A 23,422-nucleotide genomic window follows, 5' to 3' on the forward strand; every position below is an offset into this window, starting at 1 on the left:
GATGGAGGTAGATATTGATAGGGGTAAGGGGACTAGGCAACTGGATATAAGATAAACAGAGTAGTAGCAGCTTGTATGTGAATGGGTGTGCATGTGTATAGAGTGTAGAGTCAGATGGAAGAATGGTGCCGGAGGGGATGGCTACTGTTTTACGGGCTCCCAACCAGTTGTGTGTTTTTTTTCGCACTTATTTTGTGCATAATATTGGTGCTACCATCTCTATTGACCAAAAATAGCTTCTGGATATCAGAACAGCAATTACTCACCTCGAACTGGCCCCCCAAAAATTAAATAATGAATCTGACGCAAAGGATATGATATTGCTCCCAGGCAAGGCCCAAATCCCTGTAATTCACATGAAGAAAATGAGGAAATACAGGGGGTGTAGATCAGGGTGTCTTGTGAGAATTAGTCTGCGAGTGGTTAACCTGCCTCTACCATACGTTCTATTAGGTAACGTGCAATCACTGGAGAATAAAACTGGAGGAGCTCTATTCGAGACTATACTACTAACTGGACATTAAAAACTGTAATATCTTATGTTTCACAGAGTCGTGGCTGAATGACGAAACAGATAATATACAGTTAGCTGGGTTTTCGGTGCATCAGCAGGACAGAACATCTACGTCTGGTAAGACGAGGGTTGGGGGTGTGAGTCCATTTGTCAATAACAGCTTATGCGCGATGTGTAATATTAATTATATGGAGAAGCAGCAGAGGGGGAGAGCTAGCTATATTTAAAAAATATATATATATATATATATTTTTTTTTTACCTTTCACTTACTTAGCTAATGCAGCTAATTTAGCCTACTCAACAACCTGACTCAAACAGAGAGGAATGCTATTTCTGTTAGCTAGCTGGCTAAGGCCATCAACACTGCATCTCTTCCAAGTCAAGGTAAGCTTTTGGTTTTATAAATGTATTGCCACCGGTGTAATTGCAAACTGCTTTGCAATTGTTATGCCTGATTGTGCACATGGATTTGATTGTGGGTTTACTAAAGCGTTAGTTTTACTTCAGTTTATTTTAGTAAATATTTCTATAAATATCTTATTTCTTTTTTTTTTCTTAAAACTGCATTGTTGGTTAAGGGCTTGTAAGTCTACACCTGTTGTATTCAGCGCATGTGACAAATACAATTTCATTTGATTTTGAGTTTGTTGAGTATGACATTATCTAATATGGTTACAACGATGGAGACTCTGTAGGGGTTAGCATTTATGGTTTGAATGTTTGGCTTGGAGAGGTTTTTGTGCCTTGTCACAGATTGTTTGTGGACTTCACTGCACAACACAACAGCTAAGGGAAAGAGAGAGGAGGAGAGCGTGCAGATGCGATAAGAAATTATACAATGAGCAAAGTGATGATGCTGTACGTGGCTGCTATGAAAGTGAACTGTGTGTGACTGGTGATCAGGAGTGTATTCATTCTACCGATTCTGGATGGACCTACCTGAATTTGTCCAAAATAAACACATTTTAGACTAATGATTACTCCCCAGATCAGCTAGATGCAGGCAAGAGGTACCGGTGCCGCACGACAAGACATACCGGTCACAGCTTCTATCCCCAAGCAATATGACTGTTAAATAATTACCAAAATAGCTACACGGACTGTCACAGCTTCTATCCCCAAGCAATATGACTGTTAAATAACTATCAAAATAGCTACACGGACTATCTGCGTTAACCTTGCATCTTTATTGACCTTTTATTTCAATCTTTGCACTGTTGTTATGCATTCTCAGATGGTCTTAAACACTCACACACACTGTCACTCCAACACACATACAAACACTCACTCCATAATTTGCTCACTCACACATATATTTATACTCAATCAAATCAAATTGTAACATATTTGTCACATGCGCCAAATACACACAGGTGTAGAACTCACTGTGAAATGCTTACTAACAAGTCCTTAGCCAACAATGCAGTTCAAGAAATAGAGTTAAGAAAATATTTACAAAAATAACAAAGTTACAATATTAAGGCTATGTACCGGTACTGAGCCAATGTGTGGGGGTACAGGTTAAACAAGGTCATTTGTACATGTAGGTAGGGGTGAAGTGACTATGCATAGATAATAAACAGCGAGTAGCAGCAGTGTAAAAACGGGGGGTGGGGGGAAATCTTCTGGCTGGCCTTTTGCTTAATTGTTCAGCAGTCTTATGGCTTTGGGGTAGAAGCTGTTAATTAATTTCTCATGGTATAGGGGATGCTTGCGTCCCACTTGGCCAAAAGCCAGGGAAAATGCAGCGCTACAAATTAAAATAAAATGATATAAAAATCAAACTTTCATTAAATCACACATGTAAGATACTAAATTAAAGCTACACTCATTGTGAATCCAGCCAACATGTCAGATTTTAAAAAGGCTTTACAGCGAAAGCATAAGAAGCTACTATCTGATGATAGCACAACAGTAAACAAAGAGAGTAGCATATTTCAACCCTGCAGGCGCTACACAAAACACAGAAATAAAATATAAAACATACCTTACCTTTGACGAGCTTCTTTTGTTGGCACTCCAATATGTCCCATAAACATCACAATTGGTCCTTTTGTTCGATTAATTCCGTCCATATATATCCAAAATGTCAATTTATTTGGCGCGTTTGATCCAGAAAAAAACAGCTTCCAAATTGTGCAACGTCACTTACAAAATATTTCAAAAGTTGCATGTAAACTTTGCCAAAACATTTGAAACTACTTTTGTAATACAACTTTAGGTATTTTTAAACGTTAATAATCGATCAAATTGAAGACGGGTCTATCTGTTTTCAATAGAGGACGAGAGGAAACTAACACTACTTTTCAAGTCTTGCGCACTCTCAACAGCGTTACCTTTTTCCAAGATGGCCGTACTTCTTCATTGCACAAAGGAATAACCTCAACCAAATTCCAAAGACTGGTGACATCCAGTGGAAGTGGTAGGAACTGAAAACAAGTGCCTAAGAAATATAGTTTCCTAATGAGAACTAGGTGTTCCTTTTGTCCAGGTGGGAAAGGACAGTGTGGAGTGCGATTGAGATTGCGTTATCTGTGAATCTGTTAGGGCGGTATGTAGATTGGAGTTGGTCTAGGGTTTCCGGGATGGTGGTGTTGTGTTGTCACCAGTCTTTCAAAGCACTTCATGGCTACCGATGTGAGTACTATGGGGCGGTAGTCATTTAGGCAGCTTACCAAATCAAATTAAATAAAAACATTTTGGTCACATACACTTGGTTAGCAGATGTTTATGCGAGTGTAGCGAAATGCTTGTGCTTCTAGTTCCAAAAGTGCAGTAATATCTAACAAGTAATCTAACAATTCCCCAACAACTACCTAATACACACGAATTTAAAGGGGTGAATGAGAATATGTATATATAAGTATATGGATGAGCGATGGCAGAGCGGCATAGGCAAGGTGCAGTAGATGATATAAAATACAGTATATACATGCGGAATGAGTAATGTAAGATATACAAACATGATTAAAGTGGCATTATTTAAAGTGACTAGTGATCCATTTATTAAAGTGTCCAGTGATTGGGTCTCAATACAGTATATTACAGTGCCTTGCGAAAGTATTCGGCCCCCTTGAACTTTGCGACCTTTTGCCACATTTCAGGCTTCAAACATAAAGATATAAAACTGTATTTTTTTGTGAAGAATCAACAACAAGTGGCACATGAAGTGGAACGACATTTATTGGATATTTCAAACTTTTTTAACAAATCAAAAACTGAAAAATTGGGCGTGCAAAATTATTCAGCCCCCTTAAGTTAATACTTTGTAGCGCCACCTTTTGCTGCGATTACAGCTGTAAGTCGCTTGGGGTATGTCTCTATCAGTTTTGCACATCGAGAGACTGAAATTTTTTCCCATTCCTCCTTGCAAAACAGCTCGAGCTCAGTGAGGTTGGATGGAGAGCATTTGTGAACAGCAGTTTTCAGTTCTTTCCACAGATTCTCGATTGGATTCAGGTCTGGACTTTGACTTGGCCATTCTAACACCTGGATATGTTTATTTTTGAACCATTCCATTGTAGATTTTGCTTTATGTTTTGGATCATTGTCTTGTTGGAAGACAAATCTCCGTCCCAGTCTCAGGTCAGTCTTCCAGAATGGTCCTGTATTTGGCTCCATCCATCTTCCATTCAATTTTAACCATCTTCCCTGTCCCTGCTGAAGAAAAGCAGGTCCAAACCATGATGCTGCCACCACCATATTTGACAGTGGGGATGGTGTGTTCAGCTGTGTTGCATTTACGCCAAACCAGAGCACCTTCTTCCACTTGTTTGGTGTGTCTCCCAGGTGGCTTGTGGCAAACTTTAAACAATACTTTTTATGGATATCTTTAAGAAATGGCTTTCTTCTTGCCACTCTTCCATAAAGGACAGATTTGTGCAATATACGACTGATTGTTGTCCTATGGACAGAGTCTCCCACCTCAGCTGTAGATCTCTGCAGTTCATCCAGAGTGATCATGGACCTCTTGGCTGCATCTCTGATCAGTCTTCTCCTTGTATGAGCTGAAAGTTTAGAGGGACGGCCAGGTCTTGGTAGATTTGCAGTGGTCTGATACTCCTTCCATTTCAATATTATCGCTTGCACAGTGCTCCTTGGGATGTTTAAAGCTTGGGAAATCTTTTTGTATCCAAATCCAGCTTTAAACTTCTTCACAGCAGTATCTCGGACCTGCCTGGTGTGTTCCTTGTTCTTCATGATGCTCTCTACGCTTTTGACGGACCTCTGAGACTATCACAGTGCAGGTGCATTTATACGGAGACTTGATTACACACAGGTGGATTGTATTTATCATCATTAGTCATTTAGGTCAACATTGGATCATTCAGAGATCCTCACTGAACTTCTGGAGAGAGTTTGCTGCACTGAAAGTAAAGGGGCTGAATAATTTTGCCCGCCCAATTTTTCAGTTTTTGATTTGTTAAAAAAGTTTGAAATATCCAATAAATGTTGTTCCACTTCATGATTGTGTCCCACTTGTTGTTGATTCTTCACAAAAAAATACAGTTTTATATCTTTATGTTTGAAGCCTGAAATGTGGCAAAAGGTCGCAAAGTTCAAGGGGGCCGAATACTTTCGCAAGGCACTGTACATGTGAAATGATTAATGGAAGATATGTAACATTATTAAAATGGCATTAAAGGTGGCGTTGTTTAAAGTGACTAGTGAGTCATTTATTAAGAAATGAATTTGTTCAAAACTCTTCAACTATTGCCTTTCTCTCTCTGAGTCAACTACTCACCAAATGTTATGCACTGCAGTGCTAGCTAGCTGCAGCTTATGTGTTCAGTACTATATTCATGCTCTGATTCTTTGATTGGATGAACAACATGTCAGTTCATGCTGCAAGAGATCTGATGGGTCGGAGGGTGTCCTCTGGAAGTCGTCATAATTACTGTATAAGTCTATGGAAGTGGGTGAGAACCATGAGCCTCCTAGGTTTTGTATTGAAGTCAATGCACCCAGAGGACGGAAAATAGCTGTCCTGTAGGGTAGCACAGTGCTGTTGAGGCTACTGTAGACCTTCATTGCAAAACATTGTGTTTTAATTTGGTGACGTGTATATATTTAGTATAGTTTTATCTAAAAAGCATAACAGACGTTTCACTATTTTTTATCTTTTATGAAGTTCACTGAGTAGGATGGTTTTCCCCTTCCTCCTCTGAGGATATTCCATTGGTGTAACTTTACTGTGGTATTTCTCTCAGACACACATATGCCCACGCACACACATTCGCGCAATCTTTTCAAGCTGAAGGCCCTTCACTTAAGACACTATTGATTTCAACTGGTCACCATTTTTTCAATGAAGTCAAGTGTTTTCTTTGGGCGGTAATGGTATTTGTACATGTGGAACAGACTCTGGTTTGTTTGTTCAATAGGAGATCCCCTTCGCTGCCAAGATATGTGGCATGAAGCTAAATGGGAATAAAAATAGGCCTTGGTGCGTGTGTGAGAGAAATATCACAGATGGACCACACTAACAAAACAAATACGTCACTTGCAGAGATAGTCTGACACACACACACATACAAACACACATTTGAATTGTCCAGGGAGAAGAAAATGTCTATTCGGATTACACTTCCTTTCCTAACTCAGGAGTTTACCCCAAAAAATTCTTATCCCCTTCATGTGGCTTCCTCTGAAGTAAATGGTGGTATGTGTTTTCATAATCCCTGTGAATTTGCAGAGCACACAGTGAAGATAAGGATTGGAGTGATAAAATAAGCGTTTTAAATTGCCTGCATTAGGTAACCATTCAGAGCTTGCCATGATAAAATAAACATTCCAATATGGCCACCACTTCAGCTGACTTTCTTGATGACATGCTGGGAAACAGATCCAAAGCAGCCTGCTCAGACCACCAAGTCACAAACACACTCTCAGCTTTTCCAACTGTTTGCAACACCACATTAGAAAATAGGCTCAAACTCTTTTAATAGAGAAGTGATTGTGTGTGTGTGTGTATGCATGAGTGTGTCCCTGCCTGCATGTGTGTCTGACTAACCTGTGACTGCTGGAAGAGGATAGATGTCTCAATGCCACAGGCCAGCAGGCTGGCAACCATGACCAGTGTGTTGACCCGCAGAAGGGCGAGGTCCTGGGACTGGGTGATGGAGTGCAGGTCCACTATGCTGTAGAGCACTGAGGGGTACTGGCTCTGCAGGGACACCCAGCTCTTCAGAGCCCCAAGGTAATTCCCTAGGTGGGGCACAGACGTGGGCTGGATCCCAGAGAACACATACCCTCCTGGAGGCTCCTGTTGAGAAGCGGTGGAGAGAGAAGGGTTTGAAAAGAGATGGAACTTGAGAGGGAGAAGAAACTTCCTGATGGGCCGCCCCCAGGTGGTAAGGGTAGGCAACAACACGTCTGCCACGCTGATCCTCAACACCGGGGCCCCTCAGGGGTGTGTACTTAGTCCCCTCCTGTACTCCCTGTTCACCCACGACTGCGTGGCCAAGCACGACTCCAACACCATCATTAAGTTTGCTGACGACACAACAGTGGTAGGCCTGATCACCGACAACGATGAGACTGCCTATAGGGAGGAGGTCAGAGAACTGGCAGAGTGGTACCAGGACAACAACCTTTCCCTCAATGTGAGCAAGACAACGGAGCTGATCGTGGACCACAGGAAAAGGCAGGCCGAACAGGCCCCCGTTAACATCAATGGGGCTGTAGTGGAGCGGGTCGAGAGTTTCAAGTTCCTTGGTGTCCACATCATCGAAGTACTATCACGGTCCAAACTAGAGGTTGACCGATTATGATTTTTCAACGCCGATACCGATTATTGGAGGACCAAAAGAGCCAATACCGATCAATCGGACAATTATTATTATTTTTTTAATGTATTTGTAATAATGACAATTACAACATTACTGAATTAACACTTATTTTAACTTAATATAATACATCAATAAAATCAATTTAGCCTCAAGTAAATAATTAAACATGTTCAATTTGGTTTAAATAATGCAAAAACAAAGTGTTGGGGAAGAAAGTAAAAGTGCAATATGCTCCATGTAAAATATGTGCCATGTAAGAAAGCTAACGTTTCAGTTCCTTGCTCAGAACATGAGAACATATGAAAGCTGGTGGTTCCTTTTAACATGAGTCTTCAATATTCCCAGGTAAGAAGTTTTAGGTTGTAGCTATTATAGGAATTATAGGACTATTTCACTCTATACCATTTGTATTTAATTAACCGTTGACTATTGGATGTTCTTATAGGCACTTTAGTATTGCCAGTGTAACAATATAGCTTCCGTCCCTCTCCTCGCTCCTCCCTGGGCTCGAACCAGCAACACAACGACAACAGCCACCACATCGAAGCAGCGTTACCCATGCAGAGCAAGGGAAACAACCACCCCTAAGGCTCAGAGCGAGTAGCGCTCGCTAACTAGCTAGCCATTTCACTTCGGTTACACCAGCCTCATCTCGGGAGTTGATAGGCTTGAAGTCAAACGGCTTGATGCACAACGAAGAGCTGCTGGCAAAACGCACGAGAGTGCTGTTTGAATGAATGTTTACGCGCCTGCTTCTGCCTACCACCGCTCAGTCAGATACTTGTATGCTTAGTCAGATTATATGCAACGCAGGACACGCTAGATAATATCTAGTAATATCATCAACCATGTCTGGTTAACTAGTGATTATGATTGATTGTTTTTTATAAGATAAGTTTAATGCTAGCTAGCAACTTACCTTGGCTTACTGCATTTGCGTAACAGGCAGTCTCCTTGCGGAGTGCAACGAGAGAGAGGCAGGTCGTTATTGCGTTGGACTAGTTAACTGTAAGGTTGCAAGATTGGATCCCCCGAGCTGACAAGGTGCAAATCTGTCGTTCTGCCCCTGAACAAGGAGGTTGACCCACTGTTTCTAGGCCGTCATTGAAAATAAGAATGTGTTCTTAACTGACTTGCATAGTTAAATAATGATTAAATAAAGGTGTAAAAAACAAAAATGGGTTTTCTGATTGTTATGAAAACCTTGAAATCGGCCCTAATTAATCAGCCATTCCGATTAATCGGTCGACCTCTAGTCCAAACACACCAAGACAGTCATGAAGAGGGCAAGACAAAACCTTTTCCCCCTCAGGAGACTGAAAAGATTTGGCATGGGTCCCCAGATCCTCAAAAATTATACAGCTGCACCATCGAGAGCATCCTGACCAGTTGCATCACCGCCTGGTATGGCAACTTCTCAGCATCTGACCGTAAGGCACTGCAGAGGGTAGTGCGTACGGCCCAGTACATCACTGGGGCCAAGCTTCCTGCAATCCAGGACCTATATAATAGGCGGTGTCAGAGGAAAGCCCATAAAATTGTCAGAGACTCCAGTCACCCAAGTCATAGACTGTTTTCTCTGCTACCGCACAGCAAGCGTTACCGGAGTGCCAAGTCTAGGTCCAAAAGGCTCCTTAACAGCTTCTACCCCAAAGCCATAAGACTGCTGAACAATTAAGCAAATGGCCTCCGGACAATTACATTGACCCCCCTTCCATTTGTTGTCTGCTGTCCACTGCTGCTACTCGCTGTTTATTATCTATGTATAGTCACTTCAGTCCTACCTACATATACAAATGACCTCAGCTAACCTGTAGCCCCACACACTGGTATCGGTACCCCCTATATATTGCCTCATTATTGTTATGTTATTGTGTTACCTTTTATTTTAATTTCTTTTTTACTTTAGAAAATTTGGTAAATATTTTCTTAACTCTTCTTGAACAGCACTGTTGGTTAAGGGCTTGTAAGTAAGCATTTCACGGCAAGGTCTACACTTGTTTAATTCGGTGCATGTGACAAATAAAGTTTGACATGATTTGAACAAGAGTAATAAAAGTAACAAGACTTCAAGACAACATCAAGAGAAAGAAAATAAGACATTAAGGAGAGAAAGAAAAAGTGAAGTCACCTGCAGAGGTGTTTGTACTGCATGCTGCCAACTGGCAGATTGGGAGGCAGTGGTCATGGTTGTGTTGCTGTTATGGAGATGCTTAATAAAATCCATACCTAGCACCTCTGTAACAGTCAATGGGAGAACGTAACCCCCAGATGTCCAATAAAAATATAGAACACTCTCCAGCCAGCCAATGAGGCCAGAGCAACAACTACAAATGGCCAATGAAAGCAGGGAAGTGGAAAATAAATCAATAAGAGTTGAAAGAAAATGTAGGTTTAGGTATATAGTCAGAGCAGAAATCAAGTGTGTGGGGTGTGTGTGAGTGAGAGTCTATACTCAAGAGCATCATAAACCACAGCTATCAGAAACAATTACATGAAGACCTTATTTTAAAGCCTTGGTGGGAGTTGAGCAATAGGCTCTTTTTAAAATTGGGATCCTTAACGTTAAGAAAAATCCCTAACCGATTTCAATTGTTGTTTTTTTCCCAAATTTAAAATCACAGTGCAGTTATCACAAAATGTTATTCTCCGTGTTATAGCCTACTTAGACAGTAGGCTATAAAGGCCAGGGGGAAAGTTGTGTAATTTAAATTAAACCAAGAGAAAAAGACAAACTTTAGGCTACTTTGCGAGGCTTACAAAACAAGACGTTGCGATACAGATTACCAAGACATTCTTTCTGTCTGCCCCCTCTTCTCTCTCCCTCACGCTTGCCCACCTGCCCTTGCTCATCGCTAATGAAGCGAGCGTGTTCAGACTTCAGTCTGTTGCGTGTAGAATATCCTAGCCTATTCATTACTGACAGGCCCTGCTTTACAGAAATTGCGAGACATTGCAAGCCTAGTGCAGGGTTTTGACTCCGTCTGCCTGGTGGCCGAACCTGCCCTTACTGTGCCCCTCAGCTCTCTCTCTGTCCCTTGTTGGCTCACTATGAAAGATGCAAGTGCTTGTGTTCTCGGAAGTACGGCAACTAAATCAGTCTCCTCTGTTTCAAAAATACTGACTCTTAGGAGGCGATTATTAGAGGAATGTACATATGTACATCCTACCTCAATTGGCCCGACCAACCAGTGCTCCCGCACATTGGCTAACCAGGCTATCTGCATTGTGTCCCACCACCCACCACCCGCCAACCCCTCTTTACGCAACTGCTACTCTCTGTTCATCATATATGCAGTCACTTTAACCATATCTACATGTACGTACTACCCCAATCAGCCTGACTAACCGGTGTCTGTATGTAGCCTTATTACTGTATATATTCTCACTAATGTTTTTCACTGTCTTTTTACTGTTGTTTTACTTTCTTTACTTACCTATTGTTCACCTAATACCTTTTTTTGCACTATTGGTTAGAGTCTGTAAGTAAGCATTTCACTGTAAGGTCCTGTTGTATTCGGCGTACGTGACAAATAAACTTTGATTTGATTTGAATTTAATCCTGACACCAGAGAGGAAGGGGTGAAGCGAGAGATTTCACTCTCACCAAGATAAGCCCAATGCATTTCTTTGGGCTTGTTTCGGACCTAAACTTGTCACCTGCCTTCTCTCGTTTAGGACGACTCCCATTGTTAGGGCGGAGACATGAGCATCTCGTCATCATATACAGATCTCTGTTGACACTCAGAAATGGCAGTGGACATCCAAGGAGTTGAGGAATCAATTATTTTGTAGTCAACTCTCAATCACCAAGTCATCGTCAGTAACTTTGGAAAAATGCAAGCAACAGCACCAACATCCTGTATGGCAATACTTTTGAGAAGTTAAATGAGAAGGAAATGCAAGCATTGCGAGGTCGAATTGGGGTACAGTAATGGCAGTACAGGTGCAATGCTTAACCATCTGAAAAGGGACACATCGTGAGACCCAAACCATTGCTGGCAGCAGCATTGTGAATTCACATGGAATTTTAACAGAAAGACGATATGAAAATAGTTGTTTAAATGTTACATCCCTATGCCCTTTCGACTCTAAAAGAGATCACTTTTCGCATTCTGATCTGTGGGTAAATATTGTGTTTCTGGTTCTGCTGGGTTCTGGCAGGCTTGAGTCTGGCATTGACCTACTCCATTGAGCCTTGGCATCGATAAAGTATACTGATTCTGGCCTTGGTCCATTCCTACTAGTCATGGCACTTTCCCTGGCCTGTACTAAAATACTGTGTTACTGAGGGGGCAAGGGGAGTGGCATGAAAGGGGACCTGGAACTTTACTAATGACTAGAGAGGTTTCTTGGCTAAATATATTAAACAGCAGCGCAAGGCTTCTGTTATTAAGCAGCGTAAACAAATAGCGTAAACAATTGTCAATTGGAACCATTTTAATATGTTAGAAGAGACTGTCAGCAATGCCTGTCTAAATATTTTCTCTAAAGCCAGTTATGCACAGTGCTTGAAAATGTATCGACACAATACCCTCCACACCACAAGCAAAAACAGCTGTCATAAAATGCGGTAGATATGCGGTTGGGATACCTTGCAACCATGGCTCTAAAGTGCGACCAAAGCACACTCTCCTAAATATTTTGCTGTGTGACCTGACATTTATTCTGGGAGCACCAGTGCGACTAGAAAAAAAATACACAAAATTTTGTAACAATGTGGAGGGCTCTGCATAGCTCCGCAATGACATGATTGGTTGATGGTAGGTGGGGGAGACACATCCTGTATAAATCCTCTCTGGGATAGGGTCTAGTTTCCTGAATTTCCGCCTGACAGACGTGCCCAAAGTAAACTGCCTGTTACTCAGGCACAGAAGCCAGAATATGCATATAATTGGTAGCATTGGATAGAAAACACTTTGAAGTTTCTAAAACTGTTAAAATAATGCCTGAAACTATAACAGAATTGAAATGGCAGGCGAATATCCGAAGAAAAACCAACCATAATTATTTTTTGAGGTCCAAGGCTCTTATAATTGAAACCTATTGTTCCTAAGTAAATTTGTCTCCCAGATTGCAATTCCTATGGCTTCCAGTAGATGTCAACAGTCTTTATTCAAGGTTTAAGGCTTGAAGCACGAATTTAGAGTTTTGGTTAGGAGAACACCGGCAAAATCTGTCTTTCGGCGCGCGAGGGAGAGGGTGCGCGCTTACTAATTTAGCTTTCCTATTGAACATACTACTTTCCCTATTAAATATATAGTTTAATTACATTTTAGAGTATCTGAGGATTAAATAGAAAAGTTGTTTGACTTGTTTGGACGAAGTTTAGCAGTAGCTTTTTGGACTCCTTTGTCTGCATGTTGAATGAGTGGATTACTGAAATTGATGGTGCCAAGTAAACAGACTTTTTGGGATATAAAGAAGGATTTTATCTAAAAAAACAACCATTCATGTTGTAGCTGGGACCCTTGGGGTTGACATCAGAACAAGCATTATACTCCGATTCTTTCCTCCACATAGTGTGAAATACACATAAATAGTAGGCAAATTTTCCTGAGGAGATTCAGGATGGAGATGCAGGTGGGAAAACGGTGCAGCCTTTTTACTTCATGCTATCATGGCAGAGCACCGGGAAACGGACTCCCCAACATCTCACAAGAAGTAAGGTCTTTTCATTTAGAAAGTTGCTCGTAATTAGCTGGATGGCTATAGAGATTAACCCTGAATCACTACGAGTAGTGCGGTGAAAACCAATTTATTGGATGCGTATGTCAGCGCCCCGAAGCACAAGAAGTATGAATGCTCTGACTTTTGTTGAGGCCGCATCCCCGTAATTGAAAACACGAAGCAGACCAAACTCTTTGGTCCTTTAAAAACCTACTGTATGTAAAATAGTGTGCTATACAGTGCATCTGGAAAGTATTCAGACCCCTTGACTTTTTCCACATTTTGTTACAGCCTAATTCTAAAATTGATTAAATAAAAAAAATTCCTCACCAATCTACACACAATATCCCATAATGAAAAAGCAACAAAAAAAATCTACATTTTATTTAAAAAAACAAACAGAAATACCTTATTTACAAAAGTATTCAGACCCTTTGCTATGAGACTCGAAATTGAGCTCTGGTGCATCCTGTTTCCATTGATCCTCCTTGAGATCTTTCTACAACTTGATTGGTCCACCTGTGGTAAATTCAATTGATTAGACATTATTTGGAAATGCACATGTGTGCTATACTGCACCGCTGTAACTCTGCGTTGTGTGTGGTTGATAGACTATAAACGTGGACTTTGGAGATCAGGTAGTTTTAATCAAGCAGAACTGACTCTCTGCATCCTACATCTGCATCCAAAAGGAAATAAAACATTTGTAGAGCACATATGTTCTGAGAATCGTCGCCTCTTTCTCTCTCAGTGCATCAAAAATGATTTTCGAATACAAAAATTAATACACTCTCTCCTTATTATACATAACATATTTTACATTGATAAAACCACATACCTGCATCCAAAAGGAAATAAAACATTTGTAGAGCACATCTGTTCTGAGAATCGTCGCCTCTTTCTACAACAGATGCACAATAGGAGGGACTGGGATCATTCGAGGAGCTAGCCATCGTTCACACATACAATAGCCTGCTAATACCTTAGCTAGCTATTAACCACATGTTGAATTCAGAATGTTGATATCATCCTAAAAAGTACAATTACAAGTGCATCTTAACAATACCATCCACTTATGAGTAGCCTCTAAATATACATCATTATTCATGAACAAAACACTGTGTGTATGACTTTGTACTTAAAAGAATCAAACTTTTCTGAATACAGAAAAAGCGTGCCTACCTCTGTGCATCAAAATGATTTGAGCACGAGCACTCCGGGCAAAACGTAAGTACACACTCCCCTTCTCCCAGGATGCAGGCATGCATAACAAATCAACACAACATATTGATATATGAACCTGGTGAAATTCACATAGTACTTTAACAACTGTTACACACACACCTGTCTATATAAGGTCCCGCAGTTGACAGTACATGTCAGAGCTAAAACTAAGACATAAAGTCGAAGGAATTGTCCGTAGAGCTCCGAGACAGGATTGTGTTGAGGCACAGATCTGAGGAAGGGTACCAAAAGATTTATGCAGCATTGAAGGTCCCCAAGAACACAGTGGCCTCCATCATTCTTAAATGGAAGATGTTTGGAACCACCAAGACTCTTCCTAGAGCTGGTTGCCCGGCCAAACTGAGCAATCGGGGGAGAAGGGCCTTGGTCAGGGAGGTGACCAAGAACCCGATGGTCACTCTGACAGAGCTCCAGAGTTCCTCTGTTAGGATGGATAACCTTCCAGAAGGACAACCATCTCTGCAGCACTCCATCAATCATGCCTTTATGGTAGAGTGGCCAGATGGAAGCCACTCCTCAGTAAAAGGCACATGACAGCCTGCTTGGAGTTTGCTAAAAAGGCACCTAAAGGACTCTGACCATGAGAAACAAGATTCTCTGGTTTGATGAAACCAAGATTGAGCTCTTTGGCCTGAATGCCAAGCGTCACTTCTGGAGGAAACCTGGCACCATCCCTACGATGAAGCATGGTGGTGGCAGCATCATGCTGTGGGGATGTTTTTCAGCAGCAGGGACTGGGAGACTAGTCAGGATCAAGGCAAAGATGAACGGAGCAAAGTACAGGGAGATCCTTGATGAAAACCTGCTCCAGAGTGCTCAGGGCCTCAGACTGAGGCGAAGGTTCACCTTCCAACAGGACAGCAACCCTAAGCACACTGCCGAGACACAGCAGAAGTGGCTTCACGACAAGCCTCTGAATGTCCTTGAGAGGCCCAGCCAGTGCCCAGACTTGACCCGATTGAACATCTCTGGAGAGACCTGAAAATAGCTGTGCAGCAATGCTCCCCATCCAACCTGACAGAGCTTGAGAGGATCTGCACAGAGAAATAGGATAAACTCCCCAAATACAGGTGTGCCAAGCTTGTAGCGTCATACCCAAGAAGACTTGAGGCTGTAAGCCAAAGGTGCTTCAACAAAGTACTGAGTAAGGGTCTGAATACCTATGTAAATGTGATCTGTTTTTTATCTGTAATAAATGAGCAAATATTTCCAAAAACCTGTTTTTGCTCTGTCATTAAGGCGTATTGTTTGTAGATTGATGAGAAAAAACAAACAATTTAATACATTTTAGAATAAGGCTGTAACCTAACAAAATGTGGAAAAGTCAAGGGGTCTGAATACTTTCTGAATGCACTGTATTTACAGGGGTCCAAAAGTTAAAAATCAATATCTAAATGATCCTTGGTATGACTATCTTAAAAACAATTCCATTTTTTAGCCAAGTAGAAACCCAACCCCCGGACCCTTAGACCTTTTTAACTACTACTAGTTTGATGGTTGTATCCATCAATTGTCCCATTAACAATCACACATATTAGCAAACTAATTCCATTTCAAACTTCACATTTCTCTAGTATAGGCTACTTATCGTAATGAATGATATCAGCAAAATGCCTGATCGTTGTAGTCGGTGTCGATAATTTTTGGTTTATCTGTTAATCGTGGTTACTTTACCTATTTCCCACAATTTCAGGGCACAGAAAGAGAGAAAAAGGGATAGCTTCTTCAGGAGATCAATATCATTAGCAATTAATGAATGACTGATGCCGTTAGCACTATTAAATACATTTTATGAAGCAAACATTATTCATTAGGTCTTGCAGAGCAAATACTTCAGTAGTTTAAGCCTATGTTACAGAACAGTGATTATCAGAATATTAAGGTCTTAAGCTATAATTGACTGAGTTGACAAGCCACTGAAAACGATTAATCATTTGAAAATCCCCAATAAAAACAACCATTCTATCAGATCTTTAAGCATTGGTTGAGTTGACGTTAAACAAAAATCTAACGAAGTTGGTTTTCACGGAGTTGACAAAAATGTTATATTTCATTCAAGTTGTATACACAGTAGCAATGTTGTTTTCCTCGTAATCAGTCATTAATTTGACTAAAACCTAAAGAAATGTAGGTCTAACATATTGGAACCAAAATTCAAATTCTATCAGGCAGATGGGGTTATACGTATGGTTGTGACCAAGGTGATTCCAATATTGTCTGATAAAAAGTAGAGAACTTTACAGACCATGAGTGGTCTTATTGCACTACATGTAATGAGGACATGAATAAGGGGTCCTTATGGTATAGCTGACCCTGCTCATTCCTGATTAATTTAGGATTTTATACAAATCTGACGTCTTTTAGGAATCACAATTTTGAGATAAATATTATTTAATGTCACAGAGAGAGGCCTATTGCAAGAAATGACATAATATAATTTGTCATATAATATCCATTATTGTCATTTTTTGGAGAGTTTGAAATGTAGATCCTTTGCTCCGGACAAGGGCATGTCCAGGCATAGAGCCTATTAAATGAATCATATTTAAAACATTTAGAAAATTCCCAAAACAAATATTTTCTCTAAATATTTTCCTTTAAATTACCAAAAACATAACTTGTAAACTCAAATAATGCAACAAAATCGAATTAAAAATAAAAGTTTCCTTGCCGGACAAGGATTGTCCCAACTCATGAATCTCTGAGCTAATTTCCTGCTATTCTGCACATTTTGCCATGAGGCTGAGAGAAAATGTTTTAAAGCTAATTCCCTGTTATTCAAAATATATTTTCATGGCTTATGACGTGTTCATATGCTATCTGGGGGGCCCAACCCCAATTTTTTAAAAATAATACCATTGTGAATATTATATTTTTTTCTTGGGTTCGGGGCTCCCAAAACTCGTGGGCCCCCCACCTTGAAGGGGTTGCAGGAGTGTGTGCTACGCCAGTGTTGCCACGTACAAGACAACTCAGAAACTCAGAGGTAACATGTACATACTTTTTTTTGCATAGAGCTTTCTATTGGTTGATTTTGATACTTTCCAAGTGGGAAACTCCTACCTCATCTTTCTACAAGTTTCCAAGTCGGACATATGGAAGTTTCCGAGTTGTCTTGAAGGTGGGACGATCTCTTGCATGTCTTCACTCACAAACTTGATGCTCTTAAAGAAACCGTGTACAATTTTCCAATGTAATGCATCTCAGTAGGTACTGCTTTTACACAATGTAGAAACTTAATATTTCAACAAATTACTTTGTAATACAGGTTTTTGTATCAATATTTTAGCTTTTTATAATAAACAAATGTCTTTACACTGTTAAATATTAGGTTTTAGGCTTCTAGTGCACAACATGTGCTTCAAAAATAGCTATAATTCATATAGGCTAGGCCCAATATAGGCTATATCTCAATCAATTAAAAAAACATATTTTCGGGTGGTCCTACATTTTATGTTGTGTTTGTAACTTTTAAGTTGGGAGCACCAGTACTACCAATGAAAAGTGTTCATTTAGAGCCCTGCTTGCAACCAAGAAAATCATGTTGAAATCCTTGCTGTGTAACTTGGGCTGCCATCTTTGAAATTCTTTATCTTTACAAATCTTTAGAAACTTAATCTCAAAGTTTGTGCAGGAAATTGTACAGTATTTTATTTTTTAGGTTATCATAACTAATTAGAAAACACTCAGAGGATACTCTCGCTCTTGTAAATTTGGCAAACAGCAATAGTACTCTGAATAACAATCAGTTTATCTGAGGAACCAACAGCCTTCTACGGCCTCTGGGATCAGATAACCACTGTTCTGAGAACAGTCCTGTCTGTCTCGTTTTTTTGGGCTTAAAGGATCAGATATCTACCCTCTGGTATCAGATTTCAGGTCAGTAAAAGGTGATGGCAGGAAGGAACTGGGTGCTTATGTCATTATTACTGAGGGGGTAATTGTAGCAGAGAGCCATTGATGCTGAGGGCCCCTTAAGAGGTGTCAGGAGTGATTTGGGTGCGGACGGCCTGAATCTGGCTCATGTGTGTTCTCACCTCGTGTTGACACGCCAAAAGCATGTTCCCCCCTTGCCCCGGGGGAGGCTTTTAGCCATGCAGACATGGTAATGGTGTCATTTGAGACAATAACAGGCAAACTGAGTCAGTGCTAACTCTTAACTAGCCACTGGGTAATCAGGCTATCACACGTCACAGCGCCTGCCTGACACATCTGCTCTGTGTTGCATTTGGTCAGAGAAAATAAACGTATTTTTAACTTGTGCCACTACAGTTATGAGGATAGAGACAGAGCATTTGGAAAATCTGATAAATGTTGGCAGCACGACAGTATTGGTGTAATTTTAAGGCAAACATAGAATGTGAATGCGGCGTTATTCGCCGTTGCCATTAACTGAAAAGAAAAGATAAAAAGACGATGCAGAAACTCTTCCATTCATGACCAAACCCCCTCAACCTGTCCAACTTTTTCTCACTCCCCCACTCGCTCTTCCTGCACTCTCTCCTTACTCATTTGTGTCTCTCCATTTTCCCTTACTCCATCTCTCCCACCAAATGTGGGCCTGTTGATGACACGTAGCAGCAGCGGTAACTTTGGGTGTTCTCTCCTCATATTTTACTCTGACAGGTGCGTCGCGGTCCTACCACAGTGTAGCCTAGGTGACGAAAGGTTTCTTCATCCACATCTAGCATATGGTGAATACATTACACACTGTGTGCGAGTGTGACATTAATGCCAACAGCTAGAAGGGTTACGTACACTTTCAGGACATGTTTTCACACTTGCAGACACTTTCCGGGAATGTGTGTTCATATATATACACACGTTATACAGTGGGGCAAAAAAAGTATTTAGTCAGCCACCAATTGTGCAAGTTCTCCCACTTAAAAAGATGAGAGAGGCCTGTAATTTGCATCATAGGAACACTTCAACTATGACAGACAAATTGAAAAAAAAAACCCAGAAAATCACATTGTAGGATTTTTTATTAATTTATTTGCAAGTTATGGTGGAAAATAAGTATTTGGTCACCTACAAACAAGCAAGATTTCTGGCTCTCACAGACCTGTAACTTCTTCTTTAAGAGGCTCTTCTGTCCTCCACTCGTTACCTGTATTAATGGCACCTTTTGAACTTGTTATCAGTATAAAAGACACCTGTCCACAACCTCAAACAGTCACACTCCAAACTCCATTATGGCCAAGACCAAAGAGCTGTCAAAGGACACCAGAAACAAAATTGTAGACCTGCACCAGGTTGGGAAGACTGAATCTGCAATAGGTAAGCAGCTTGGTTTGAAGAAATCAACTGTGGGAGCAATTATTAGGAAATGGAAGACATACAACACCCCTGATAATCTCCCTCGATCTGGGGCTCCACACAAGATCTCACCCCATGGGGTCAAAATGATCACAAGAACGGTGAGCAAAAATCCCAGAACCACACGGGGGGACCTAGTGAATGACCTGCAGAGAGCTGGGACCAAAGTAACAAAGCCTACCATCAGTAACACACTACGCCGCCAGGGACTCAAATGCTGCTGTGCCAGACGTGTCCCCCTGCTTAAGCCAGTACATGTCCAGGCCCGTCTGAAGTTTAATAGAGAGCATTTGGATGATCCAGAAGATTGGGAGAATGTCATATGGTCAGATGAAACCAAAATATAACTTTTTGGTGAAAACTCAACTTGTCGTGTTTGGAGGACAAAGAATGCTGAGTTGCATCCAAAGAACACACTACCTACTGTGAAGCATGGGGGTGGAAACATCATGCTTTGGGGCTGTTTTTCTGCAAGGGGACCAGGACGACTGATCCGTGTGAATGAATGGGGCCATGTATCGTGAGATTTTGAGTGAAAACCTCCTTCCATCAGCAAGGGCATTGAAGATGAAACGTGGCTGGGTCTTTCAGCATGACAATGATCCCAAACACACCGCCCGGGCAACGAAGGAGTGGCTTCGTAAGAAGCATTTCAAGGTCGTGGAGTGGCCTAGCCAGTCTCCAGATCTCAACCCCATAGAAAATCTTAGGAGGGAGTTGAAAGTCCGTGTTGCCCAACAACAGCCCCAAAACATCACTGCTCTAGAGGAGATCTGCATGGAGGAATGCCAGCAACAGTGTGTGAAAACCTTGTGAAGACTTACAGAAAACGTTTGACCTCTGTCATTGCCAACAAAGGGTATATAACAAAGCATTGAGATAAACTTTTGTTATTGACCAAATACTTATTTTCCACCATAATTTGCAAATAAATTCCTTAAAAATCCTATAATGTGATTTTCTGGATTCTTTTTTTCTAATTTCGTCTGTCATAGTTGAAGTGTACCTATGATGAAAATTACAGGCCTCTCTCATCTTTTTAAGTGGGAGAACTTGCACAATTGGTGGCTGACTAAATACTTTTTTGCCCCACTGTATGTGTCCTTACGTGTAGAAGGGTATTGCTGGAGTGTGTGGGTGTGTGTGTGTGTGTGTGTGTGTGTGTGTCTTATCAACCTGAGTGAAGCAGGAATGACAGAACTCATCACAGGTGGAAAAAGACAATCACATCTGACATCAAAACAGCACTAATGACATTACACAGGAATGTAACGCAAGGCTTCTATTAAGCATATATTTAAAAATAATGGTCAATTAGCAGACGCTCTTCTACAGAGCGGCTTAAAAACAAACAATCGTTGATTGGACATTTTGAAACTGATTCAGTTAGTTGGGAAAACAACTGTGTATTTTTTTATCATGAGAAGACCTCAGGCCAAAATTCCATGAAGGAGCACAAGTCTCTTCTCTTTCCGCACTCTCCCAGATCTTTGAAACACATGTGGATCACAGCATATGGATGAAGAGAAATGCCAGAAATCTTAAACTTCAGTGCAAAGTAAAGTGCTGTGACATCTTTCCACTAGAATGTGTAAAGATGTCAAATATATTGCTATACAATGGGAGGATCTGCAAGGACAGAGAGTGAAAATATTTCTCACTAACCAGGTTTCCATCCAACTTTTTATGCGAGTAAAGTACATGTCGGATAAAAAGAAACGTAATGACATGCCTGATGGAAACCGAAAATGTGTTGGTAAACTTACCAAATGTTTTCAAAACAAATTACGCTAGACAAGGTGGGATCTTTTTGTGTCTGTAAAATTAATTATGCGAGACATGTCGGTGGTAACGATTTCATGTACAAATATTGATATAACCATCATATCAACGTAATGACATGTGCAATCTTCCAACCACGACTCGTCTGGAAAGCATGCAGTTTATTAGGCTACAGATTAAATAAATTATGATGAATTCACAGGGTGGTAAAAGTGCATGGTGATGATGCTCCTTTTCCAATAAATATTTTGGGTCTTATTTTGGTGACATGATCATCGACGGTTGGCTGCAGTTTGACAAAGTAAAATAATCTTTCTCTTTTGTCCATAATAATCTCATCATGTAGACAATACCAGCATTGTATCCGCAAACTGTTGGCTAGAGCACGTGCCAATACCAGAATGGACACACGCTATATAACGCAATTTATTTTGTGAGTTAAAAATGCGATAGAAACCCATTTAACTTGTATTTTTTATTGTGTACATGGGAGTTTAACCGCAAAAGGTATTTTTTATGTGCACTACATCATCATGCACAGCCTTTTTGTCAATTTGATGGAAACACTTCACTGGTGGGAAAATGTACATGTTGTTTTTATGCAGATTTTAGAATAATCGCATTAAATTCTGTTCGCCAGTTGGTTGGAAACCTAGCTACTGAATGATGAATCTTGTGCTCTTAAGTTACCACAAAAATATAAGTCTGCTTTCTTAACAGTTTTCCAAGCATGTTGTGTAGGCCTACATTGCAAGATCTAGACTTCCAATGTCATTTGAGTTGACTGGCTGCTGTCCAGCCAGCCAACACCATAAATCACCTGAGTCATTGGATTGGGCAAGAGGCCGTTTCTCTTCTCAGGGATTTTCTCCTCATACATCATATCAGAGTGGCTCACTGACATCCCCCTCACAGGGCTTCCAGAAGACCAGCCGCTGCAGTGGCCACCACTCCAGTATGCCAATTTCAACACTTCTCAGAGTCGCCACCGGGGGCACCGGCCACCCTTGCAGGGTACCATCAGCCTCTCGTGAGCCCAGGGAAGCTATCCAGATCAGACCCAGCATGGGGAGCACTGAGCTGGGCCTAAGCAGAGGGGATTAGGCCCTCTCTGTTTCTTGTGTCCGTCCGCCTGGGTCTCTCTCTCTCTCTCTCCAACTGAGACATACACACACACAGGTTCCAGTGTTCCCCCTCAAACCCGCACACCCCATTAAAACACAGACACCATGCTGAACCAACCCCTAAAACAGGCCTTGGTCTAGCCGCTTCTGCTCTATCACTACTGCCTTCCTCATCTCCCCCCTCCATCCCTCTTTCTCTCTATCGCGCATCGAGACCTGTTAAGGCAGGCGATCAACAGAGCCCCACTTCAGTGAGCTATTGAGCAGGAAATGGTGTTTAATGTGCATCCTCCCTTTTAGAGGGTGATAGAGCAGTGTGTGTGTGTGTGTGTGTGTGTGTGTGTAGCCTGTTTCAGATCACACCCCAGCTTGAAACAAAGTGTGAATGACCACAGAGAAAACACAGGGGCAAAATGAAAGAGAGCAATGGAGAAACTAGAGGGGAAGAAAGAGTGAGTAGGTCAGGGTGAGCGAGAGAGAGAGAGTTTATTTTTCTCTGAAAAGTTGGTGTGACTGGTATGGATGCAGGAGCGGGGGGCCCAAACGGAGCGTTTGATTAAATCTGTGGTTGACGTGTGAGACAGGTGAGATTGATGAGGTTCCTCTGTGCGTCACACTGTGCAGAGAGCGGGGATGGGGAGGGGGGGTAGGAACAGAACGTGGCAGTGTGGCGAGCCAGGGAACAGGGCCCGCTCACGCCGTGGGGTCCCCTGTCTGATTAATGGGACTGGAGGCCCTTCAAAAACAGTACTCCCTGCAGACAGACCGAGAGCACTCCAAAAATAACCAGGAGGCAGCCCAGCCCGGCCCTAGCTAACCCAATACAGAGCTATACTGCTAAAGTGCAGGCCCAGGACTACCCCAATAGATATCTACAGCTACGGCTAAAGCCCGGGCCCAGGACTACCCCAATATACAGTTGAAGTTGTTAGTCTACACACACTTAGGTTGAGTCATTAAAACTCGTTTTCAACC

At 41.4% G+C, this 23,422-nt stretch overlaps 1 pseudogene; it reads right to left on the bottom strand.

Annotated features, from left to right (window-relative positions):
• The window catches only part of LOC110502080 (tryptophan--tRNA ligase, mitochondrial-like), a 28,091-nt pseudogene extending 5,701 nt beyond the window's left edge, over positions 1 to 22,390 (bottom strand).
• Between the last annotated feature and the right edge of the window lie 1,032 nt (positions 22,391 to 23,422).

The sequence above is a fragment of the Oncorhynchus mykiss genome, chromosome 22 (assembly GCF_057628025.1).
Source record: "Oncorhynchus mykiss isolate SJ-2025 chromosome 22, ASM5762802v1, whole genome shotgun sequence".
Classification (NCBI taxonomy): Eukaryota; Metazoa; Chordata; class Actinopteri; order Salmoniformes; family Salmonidae; genus Oncorhynchus; species Oncorhynchus mykiss.